General features: G+C 43.9%; 1 protein-coding gene across 1 annotated transcript in view; it reads left to right on the top strand.

Annotated features, from left to right (window-relative positions):
- Positions 1–777: 777 nt before the first annotated feature.
- VILL (villin like) overlaps positions 778–10946 on the top strand; it is an 85638-nt gene continuing 75469 nt past the window's right edge. The window contains exon 1 of the mRNA XM_034662242.1: positions 778–902. The gene's annotated coding sequence lies outside the window, so the exon portion shown is untranslated. The remainder of the gene's footprint in view (positions 903–10946) is intronic.

The following is a 10946-nucleotide window of genomic DNA, read 5'->3' as shown; positions in this document are numbered from 1 at the left end:
GATCACGCCCTGAGCCGAAGGCAGACGCTTAACCGCTGTGCCACCCAGGCGCCCCTGGCTTCTACTTTTTAAATGTTTACTATGTGCTGACACTCTCCTGAATGCTCTACAAGCATTATTCAATTTAACCTTCACAGTAACTGTCCTTTCACAGATAAGGATAACTGATACTCAAAGAGCTTAAGTAGTTTGATTAGAAACTTGATAGACATGTAAATGAAAAGTAGTACTTTAAAACCAAGGTCTACTTGATTTATCCGCTATCTACTGTGCCTCCTAAATGAGCAAACAGTATAAGCCTCAGCAAGCTATATACTCTTTATACTCAGACTGCCTGGAATATTTAAGACTCAAATCTGTAGGTGTTAGAAAAGAGGACATAATCCCTGCTTTTCCTTTTTCCCAGAAAGCAGAGGGGGAATGGTTTCCTGGAAGATTGTCTTGCTTTCAGGTGGAAGTGAGACACTGCAAACTGGACATGCTTATTAATCTATTTTTATTTCAAATCAGAATTTTTGAAGTCCAGACATGGGATGAGCTTTGCCCAGGATTGCAGAGAGTAAGGATGTTGCTCCAGGAATCTAGCAACGTTGTTCTCTCTGTGTGGGAACACATATCTGCCTGCAACTGTTTCAGGGCTTCTGTTCTATTGCATTAGTCTACTTATCTGTTCTTTTCCCAAAATTACATTTTCTTAGTTATTGTTGCTCTGTAAGTTTCAGTATCCAGTGGAGCAAGTCTATTACTGGCTCTTTGCATTTCCGTTTAAGTCTTAGAATCAGCTTATCTGTTTCCAGTTTCCGTAAAACAAACAAAAACTGCTCCGGTTTTCTCCAAGACTACACGGAATCTAAGGGAAAATGGACACTTTATAATATGGAATCTTCAAAACCATGAACATGGTATGTCCCTCCATTTTTTATGGACTTTAAAATTTCTCCAAGTAACATTTTAGAATTGTTTGTGTACAGGTCTTGCATATCTTGCATATCATAGTTTATTCCTAGATATTTTATATTTGGACGTTAGTGTAAATTATAACTTTAGATTCTTTTTCCTTTTCTAAATATTTATTATTGATATTTAGAAACACAAGTGATATTTTCAGACTGACTTTATATCTACCAAATAATTGTTGATTCTAAAAATTTATCCAGAGATGCCTTTGGATTTTCTGTGCACACAATAAAAAAATCTGTGAATGAGATTTTCCCCCCTTTCTTATACCTCCTTTTTTCCAGCATGATGTTGGATAGAGGCTGTGATTTAGGCATTCTAGTCTTGTCCTTGATTTCTGTAAGAAGCTTTCAACATTTCACCAAGTATGATGAGTGCCACAGTTATTTATAAATACCATTTATCAGATTCAAAAAGTCCTTATCTAGTCCTAGTTTGCAAGGAATTTTATCATAAGTGGATATTGAATTTCATCAAATTATTTTTCTGACTCTATGATATTATTCCCCTTTATCCTGTTAATGTGATGTATTGCATTCCTGCATTAAACCCATTTGCTTGTGATGTATTATCATTTTTATGTGTTGCTGGATCCATTTTCTAATATTTTATTCAGGATTTTTTACATCCTGACAAGGATTGCATATAATTTTACCCTTTGGTGATATCTCTGCTATGGTTTAGTCTGTCTCATAAAATGCACTGGGAAATGCCATCATTTTTGTGCTCTGGAAGAATTTGTATAAGAGATGTGTTATTTCTTCCTTAGGAGTTTATTCAAAATTGGTGTTAATTGTTCTTTAAACATTTGGATATTTTCTTTTAGTACTTTGACAATATTCCAGTGCCTTTTGGCTTTTAGTATTTTCATTAAGAAATCAACTGTCCATCTTATTTAAGTCCCATGATGATTATCTGTCTTTTTTCCCCCTGGCTGCTTCTAAGATTTTCACTTTGTCTTTGGTGCACAGCAGTTTACTGTGACGTGCTTAGGTATAGCTTTATTTTTATTCATCCTGTGTGGGATTTATCCATTTAAGATATTGGATCTGTGCTTGATGTCTTTTTTTTCAGTTTTAAATTTTTTTGGCTGGTACTTCTTCTGCACGATTCTTTCCTTCCTGTCCTGTAACTGCGTATCTATGATCCCTTCCTTTTTCATCCCCTATATCTCTTACTCTTTCATCTTTATTTTCTATCCTTTTGTCTCTCTAAATTTCAAACTAGGTATTTTCTTTGGACCTATCATTTAGTTCACTAATTTTCTTTTCAAGCTATATTTAAGCTGCTCTTAAACCCACCTACTGAATTCTTTTTTTTAATCTCCTGTAACCTTTTTGCATTTCATGTTCTTTTTTTTTTTAAGATTTGTTTGTTTTAGAAAGAGAGTACAAGTGAGTGGGGGAGGGGCAAAGGGAGAGGGAGAATCCTGAAGCAGACTCCATGCTGATCAGGGAGACCAAGGCGGGGCTCAGTCCCAGGACCCTGAGATCATGACCCCCGCGGACACTGAGAGTCAGAGGCTCAACCAGCTGCACCACCCAGGGGCCCCACATCTTTTGAATTCTTAATGTAAGTTATTTTTTTTTTATTCCAGGGTTTCTCTATGTTTTTATCTTTTTATTTTGTTTCTAGTTCTCTGAGAAACTTTCCAATTTTATCTTTAAACATATTAAGCATAGTTAAAAAAAAGAATTCTGTGTCTGATAGCACTTTTATTTTCAACCCCCTGAGTCTCTTTCTATTGCCTGTTGTTTTAGTCAGAATCCATTCATATTGTCTTATATCCTCATATACCTGGTTATTTTTGATTGAGTGCCAAACATCATAGATGAAAACTTAACAGAAATAACTAAAGTCCTTCAGTGATGTTATCATACTTTCAAAAGAATTTATATTTGCTTCTGGCAGGACGTGGAGCAGCAGTGATCTGGTACCACTGCCATCCAGTTTTAGGGATTGAGAGGGCCTTTGTATCTGTGAGGATCTGTCTGCTTGTGGTTCACCTTTACTCTCAGAGTGTAGCACTTTGGGAATAGGACTCTAATTTTAGATCCTAGTTCCACAGGCTGTCCAAAGCACTGCTTAGCCTTTCATCCTCTTAGCCAGCTCTTCCAGAAGCAGGCACTCTTGGAGGAAGTGTCCCCAAATCCCAGGTTTGCCTCTCTGGATTTTTCTCTTCTTCTGAATCTTGGCTTTGTTATTCATTGCCTGATAATCCTCCATAACTTCCAGCAGAATTTTAAAAACATTTTTCCAGCTTTTTTCAGTCTCAGCAGGAGGGTTAGTCTGAATTACCTAGTCTAACATTATTTCAGTGGTTTTTAAATGTGGTACTTTTATTCACATGGTGCATGCTGTGGATTAAATTGTGTCCTACAAAAAGACATGGGGAGAAGTCCTAACCCCCAGTACCTCAGAATGTGACCTTATTTGGAAATAGGGTCATTGCAGATATAATTAGTTAGGATGAGGTCATATTGTAGCAGAGTAGGCCCTTAATCCAATGGACTTGTGTCCTTATAAGAAGCACAGAAGATACACAGAGACAGAGGCACACAGGGAGAAGATGGCCACGTGAAGACAGAGGCAGATATTGAAGTGGTACATCTACAAGCCAAGGAACACCAAGGGTTGCGAACAAACACCAGCTGCTAGAAGAAGCAAAGGATTCTCCCTACAAGTTAAAGAGGGCATGTGGCCCTGCTGATAACCTGGATTCCAGACTTCTAGCCTTCAGAACTGTAAAGCAGTAAATTTTTGCTGTTTTAAGCCACCCAGCATAAGTGGCTTTGATATGAGAACCTGAAGAAACAAATACATTGCTTTATAGTGTGCAAAGTACTTTCCCAGAAACCACAATGTTTGTTCTGCACAACTGTCCTGACCGGAAAGTGGCAGGTTGGTGGTGCTAAATGAGATCAGTTAAGGAAACGGAGGCCCAGAGAGGCAGCATCTAGGTGCCACATTCTAGGTGCACAAGTCACAAGCAAAATTTGGATTGTACCTAGGTGTCCTGCTTCTTTCTACCCACTGAGATGCCATAATTTTTGTCCAGCTTCATCACATCTCTTGTGTTCTAGGTCAGGAGAGGTTCCCAGTGACCCTGTGCTGATGGTCATTGCTTTGGAGTTGAAAGGAGTGGAACATTTGCTTGACTGGGCAGTGCACACATTCATTTTTGTGTTCATTCATTTGTTCAGCAGATACTTATTGAGCATCAAGGGCCTATGGCTGGGTGAGGTCGGGGCACAGTACAGGGAAGGACAGATGCAGGAAGGATAGAACAAGGACTCAGTTTCTTTCCTCAGGAGCTCACAGTCCAATGGCAGAGAAGATAGATCTTCACAACTAAACTATTGTAGCTTTTAAAATAGAACTTAGCAGAATATGAATAATTTTACTCATGCAAAGTGAGTTTTCCACTCTGGTTTATATACAAATGAAATGTAAGAAAGCATTTGTATATCCTGTTTAATATTTATGGCACATCTTTTGCCCTGAAGTGTTAGACACTCTCATTGTAATTATTTAGAAAATTATCTGCTGATAAATTGTCCTAAATTATATCACAATATAGATGAATAAATTTAGACTTTATTAGATCGATGTCATCTACTTGAAAATGTAGCCTTACAGCAAATGCCAGACCACAGTGTACCAGATATAGTTTTACTATTAAATGTTTCTCTTTAGTACACAGTGTTACTCAGTCATCAAATTTTTATTTATAACTTTCAAAGGAGTGTTAAAGGAAGTGTTGGACAGTTCCTGTCCTCAGCCAGAGACAAACTGTGAGTGATGAAGCCTTCATTCTTTGATTCATTCAACCTTAATTTGAGTGTTCAGGCAGTGGGGATATGGTGGCGAATAAGGCACGAATAAGCAAAATGTAAAATTCAGTGCTATTGTGTTTGACAGTAAAAATTTGAGAAAAGAGCTGGATGAGCCAAGTGCCCAGAGGCATAGCAGGAATTAAGGAAAAGAAATGTGGGTTAGAATTTTTGGGAAGAATTTCACAATGTTTCATATAACTGGGCCTTAAAAGGTGAGAAAGGGTTAGGGGCTAGCAGAAGGCCCCTCAGGTGTGTGCAGTGAGGAGAGGTGGCGAGCAAAAGCAAAGGCAGGGGCAGGAAGGAACTGGAAGCATACAGAAGGGTGCTGCAGAAGGAAAATATGCTCGGTATACTTAGTTTCACGTGCCTATTTGCTTTGTTGAGTGAGAGAACAGACCTCGGGCTTGGAGCTCTAAGTCATAGCCTCTGTCTGTCTCTAACCAACTCTGACTTTGTGGAGGTCGCTTCATTTCTCCATACCTTTAGTAAGGAACTAAAGGACATTCCTCAAAGTCTAACTTGTCAGAGCCCCTTCGACCCCTGTGCAACCTGCCCCCATTGCTTGCTTCATCAAGCCAAGGCTTTGCCAGCTCTGGAAGTCCCTGTGTCTGCTTGGGCTGGTGGGAGTCCTGGTGGCCCCCTGTGCCATGTGCCTGGTCTCTTCCTAGGGCCATGCCCCTGCTCCCAGATTGGCTCACTACCTTTAGGGACACATGTGGAATAGTTCCCAAGGCTTCTTGCATTTAATGTAGCTCTTGGAGCTCCCCAGCCTGTAAATGTGGTCTGCCTCTCCCTGGGAATGTCATCTGGGCTCCCATTTCTAGAGGGTTCTAACTTCATTCCGTCCTGCCAATCACATTTTGTTTTTATATCAACACGGTCTCTTACTAGTTCTCCATCCCATGTTCTCTTGCTTGAATATGATCACAAACAAACAGACCAAAATGTGTATTGCTTTATTGTGACACTGAGAAATTGTATTCTTCAATTATGGTAGAGTTGTTTCTCATTTGTCTTTTTGCATGAGGTGGGATCTTAAATAAATGGCAGTGCCTGGAGCTTGGAAACAATTTGAGTCATTCACCCAGCAAACATTAAGAACTGTATGTGATCGGCTGCTGTTAGCCAGTCAGAACTGTGAGGAAAGTACCCTTCCCTCCCTCCTGTTCCCGCTCTGGAAGGGGAAACAGGGCCTAGAAAATCTTGAGAGGAGAACCCTAAGGGGCACTGAGGGAGTGGCAGGAGCACCTTTTATTGTAATAGAATTTGTGTCAGTGGGAATATTTGTTATTGAAAAGACTATACATAATACACAAATAGATGACGAGTGATATCAGTGTTTTTCAGATGGCTCGGAAATCCCCCTTGGGCTGAGAGGATCAGATGCAGTTTTTCCTGCCTCCTTCCCCAAAGCAGCTCATCTCAGCTTGCAGTACTTTATATTAGGGTCCTTGTATGAGTTACCTTTTTTAAAATAGCCGTCCATCGATATTGTAAAGTTTGGAAACTATACTGTTCTATAGAAGACACTCTCCTGTGGACTCTGGACCTTTGGGAAACTGCACTGAGGGTCTCCTGATCAGAGGATCCTTGCTGTTTCAGGATAAGCAAGGTGTGCTTCAAGATATGCTGAGTGTGCTTCAAGATAGGACCCCTCACCTGAGGACATTCCAAACAGTTTCCCCAATGTAGAATTTAAAGCTTTTCCCTTCCCTGGAAAAACAGTTGTGGAATTTTGCCTCAAGTTAATAATTAACATGACATGACAGGACAGAATCTCTGAATATGTTTTCACCTCCATCTTTATTTTAAAAGTGAAGTGTGAGGTAGAGCCCGGAATAGGAATGGGCAGGGCAGGTGTGAAGGGATTTGATAACAATAGGTATTCGCTAATCCAAAACCCCGTCCTAGAGAAGCTGAGGGCTTGGTGGGAGGCTAAGGTTTCAGGAGCCCGAGAATTAGTTAGCAGATGGGAACCTGCAGAGGAGGAAGGATCATCAGGGACCAAATGGAAGGAGGGCCAGGGCTCCCCTCCTTCAGGACAATGGGCTCTCCATCAGCCTCTGCCCTCAGAGAGGCTCCTGGGTTCCAGTAGCTGTGTGTGGCAGGGCCTCAGGAGAGACAGAGAAGGAAATTTGGTTTGCAGGGCATTCCCCTCGTGAGTAAGCCCAGTGAAGGAACCCACAGGATGGCTGGAGAAGGGAGCCACCAAAAGCAGGCAGGGCAGAAAGCTCATTTAAGAGGGTGGAGAGTTATGGAAGCCCTGAGGGTGATTGCTTCCCTCAGGCTCTGCTACAGGCTTAAATAACACTCACATATTCCCTCCTAGTTCTAGAGGTCAGAAGTCAAATCAGCTTCGCTGGTTTAGAGTCAGGGTATTGGCAGAGCTGGGTCCTTCTGGAGGCTCTAGGAGAGAATCTATTTCTTGACCTTTTCTCGTTTCAGGGGTACCTGCATTCCTTAGCTCATGACCCCTTCCTCATTTCACTCCAGCCTCCTTTTCTTTTCTCCCGTCTCCTACTTCCTATGTTGACCTTCTTGGCATCCTTATGATTACATACAGGGCCTATTTGAATAATCCAGGGTAATCTCCCCATCTCTAGATCCCTAATATAATCAAGTATACTACTTTCCTTTGCCATAGAGGTAACATTTCACAGGTGCCAGGGGTCAGTATGTGGCTGCCTTTGGTGGGGAGTATTATTCAACCTACTGTAGGACAGAAAGGATTTAGCCAAATCATGAGAAACAATTTCTGGATGAAAGACAGGAATTCACGTCTCTGCTTGAGGTCTTTGAGTGTATGCTGCAGCACCCTGTCTTGGGGGCTGAACCGACCTGGCTACCAGAATTGAGCTCCTCAGACCTTCCCTCCAGCAGATGGAACGCTGCCTGGCCTGTGCCAGGTCTTGGTGAGACTGAGCACCGTGGGGGCAGCTCTCTCCAGAGCTGACTTGTCTGCTGCCGCAAGCAGGGGTGTGAGCTGCTGGAACTGCTCAGGAAGGAAGCAGTCTTCTCCTTTTAATTGGCAGCTTGGGCTGTTCTGTAGCTTTGCTCCCCCTCAGCTCAGCTGTGTTTCCGCAGCCTGTGAACATCTGCCCTGGTGCTTTAACATCGGAGTGGAGGGGGAGACAGGCCCTGTTGGGCGCCCTGGCAGGAGGTGTGTGGGGGGCCCGGGCTCTTCCTCATTTGGGTCTGTGGATGGTCGAGGGCCAGGCACAAGTGGCATTTTTGATTCAGAAACGTCCTCGTAAAGAGTGGTATTTTCAGCAAGTGACCTTTTGGGAGGGAAGACTAGTGCCTGGTTTAAGGCTCTCCATCCGTTTCACCCCTGCACTGTGGTGCTTTCAGTTACTAGGGATTTAATGTGGATGCCTTCCACGTGCCGTATGGACAAGGGCAAGTGTTTTGGCCTGATTAGCTCACTTAGGTTCAAGGGGACCTGATAGTTCAGCCCAGTTCTAGTCACTTCCCTGCCCCAACCCCCATGTGCCCTGCTGCCCTCTGCATTTCTTAGCCCTGTGGGCCTGGCTTCACGAGCCCTGGGTTTGCATCCATGACCCTCGGCCTCTCTGAGCCTCGGTGAACCAGAGTCCTCATGACAGGAACAAGAGAGAGAGGGAGTCGAGAGAGCCGTCCTCATACTTTCTCACCCGTGATTTTATCTCTCTCTCTCTCTCTCTCTCTCACCCTCTGGAGGTGGCCAGCACGGGGCCTTTATCTCCAGCTAACAGAGTTTCCCTTCAGAGCGGCTCAGTGACTTGCCTGAGGAGGGGCTGTTGGGAATGGGTGCCGTCTGGGGTTCTTTGCACTGCTTACAACGTGAGGAGCGGCGCCTCCATCTGTGCTTGGCTGACCAGTGTAGCTTGTGATCCATGGCACTGTCTCTTCCGCGGGCAGGACGGAGACCAGAGGGTGTGCGGGACCAGTGCCCATTCTGCCGGACATGTTTGACCCGTGCCGCAGTCGATATGCCCACGTTTAGAGGCTGTGTTATAGGTAGCTGGGTGTGTGTGTGTCTGTCCCCTCCCACTCGTTAGTATGGGCCTCTCCCAAGGACAGAAGCATTTCTTTCTTTGTTTTTAAGCTCTCAGTGCCTAGTCAGCATCTGGCACATACCTAGTGTGAGGAAGCAGCACCAGCAGCAGCACCAACCCCCCCCCACACACACACACAGTGTGTACAGCTTTTAAGCTGATGTGCAACTGTTTCCACTTTCTGAGGTCTGCGAGGCCTTCTCTGTGTGGTAAGCGGACATACCTCCTATAAGACAGTGGTCGTTACAACTCCTGGTCGTCCTGGGACAGCCCGTTTCTTCTCTTTGTCCTCTGTTGTCTTGGGCCTTGCCTCTGTGGAGTTCACAAGTGCTTGAGGACTTCTTCCCAAGTCATGGGGAATGAAGAAGACCTGTGCTTGGAGTTGGAGCGGTAGCCGGGGACGGGCCCATAGAGTTCCCATGGAGAGGAATGTGAGGGCAGCCACATTAGAAGCTGCTACAGGTTACTTGAACTTTGATTCTTGAATGCTGTCCTCAGACCTGCAGGCCCAGGTCTGTGCCCAGACTGAGCCCGAGTGGCCTGAGAAGCAGTGTCCTGAAGCTACCTGAAACAGGGACAACAGTGGCCAGTTGGATTCCCAAAGTGAAGTCAGATCTCAGGACAAGAATTGGGCTGTGAAGTCCCAGTTGCTCCATCCCATGGAAAGATTCTCCCTACTCTGCCCAGGGTAGAGGCTCAGGGTGTTATTTTATGAAACGAGCTAGCGGGCACCCTTATATCCAGTGCCAGATAAATCTTTACTAAATAGATTGCTACTCTTTTTCCTTGCAAAGGTAGCTCTGTTGAGTTGTGGGTTAAATCAGCTTTTATGGGCACCTTATCACTCTTTGTCACATGGTATTTATGGGAAAGAGCATTCCAGGTCCTAAGCAAGTGATTGGCAAGGTGAGGCTTGTGAGCATAGCCTGGTCATCAGCTGGGACCTTGCCACCTCCTGGCCTGGGGTGCCGAAGTGTCTCTGTGAAAGGACTACCTTCAAGGCTGTAGCCCAGCCCAGCCTCAGAGCCCCCAGGCCTGCTGGACTCTCCAAGCCTGTGGGCATTTGACGAGCCAGGGCTGCATTTCCATCATGGACAGTAAGGGGTGAGTTCATCAAGCATCCTTTACTATGTTCTATGTTACCTTGTCTCTTGTAACATGACAGCAGCCCAGTCTGAGCCAGGTGGGACTACTGAGGGGCTGTAAGCAGGAAAGGGCCTAACCACATCTGCATTTCAGAAAAGACTGCTCTGAAGGAGTGGGTGCAGAGAGACCTGTCATCAGTCAGACTGTTGCACAGGTCCCGGGGAGGGAGGGGTGGTGGCGTGGGCCAGGATGACGGCTGAGCAGATGGGAAAAGAGCCTGCGCCTGGCAGCAGGTTGATTGTGGGGGATGCGGAAGGGAAAGCTGAGGTCACCATCCCTATTGCTGGTGCTCCTGAAGAAATATGGAAGTAGTCAACTGAAGGAAGGAGCCCTGAGCTCTTCTTTTGGGGAACCCTAAAAATGCCGTGAAGAATTCCAGAGGACTGCATCCCAACTGATAGTTCAAACGTGTTCTTAAAATATCTGATCTTGGCAGAATGGAGCTCTGTGTAGGAAGAATCACATGGTACTTCTTATTCCATGTTCAGTCCCCCAAAATGTGGGGTTTATTTTGAAATATGTGGTTTAAGCATTTTTTATCTTGAGAGGTTTCTTGGGGTCATTTGTTAATATTTTTTCCATTTATAAAGGTTATATACCGTAGAAGATTCCTGGTTAAGGAACAAATAACTATAAAGATTTCTTACAAAGTCATGATCTTATGGGAATTATAAATGTACAGTTAAAACTATAGGCTGTCGACAGTGACATTTAATGTGCATATTTCCATCTGAATTATTAAACTCTTAGCTACTTGATATGAACAAGCCTTCTAGGTATTCCTTGCTTTTCTCTATTTTTTTAAATGAAACAACACACTTAGAAAGCAATACAAAATCCAGACGGTATTAAATCACTTATTTAGGCTGTCAGGAAAACTACGATTGTAGCAAAGGAATGACACAAACATGTGATTTGATGAAATTTCAGAATTAATCTGAAAACATCTGTCCGTATGCATGGGAGCTGA

This window comes from Ailuropoda melanoleuca, chromosome 6 (genome assembly GCF_002007445.2).
Source record: "Ailuropoda melanoleuca isolate Jingjing chromosome 6, ASM200744v2, whole genome shotgun sequence".
NCBI lineage: Eukaryota > Metazoa > Chordata > Mammalia > Carnivora > Ursidae > Ailuropoda > Ailuropoda melanoleuca.
Note: the sequence above shows the minus strand (reverse complement) of the source record. Positions and strands in the feature narration are given on the sequence as shown.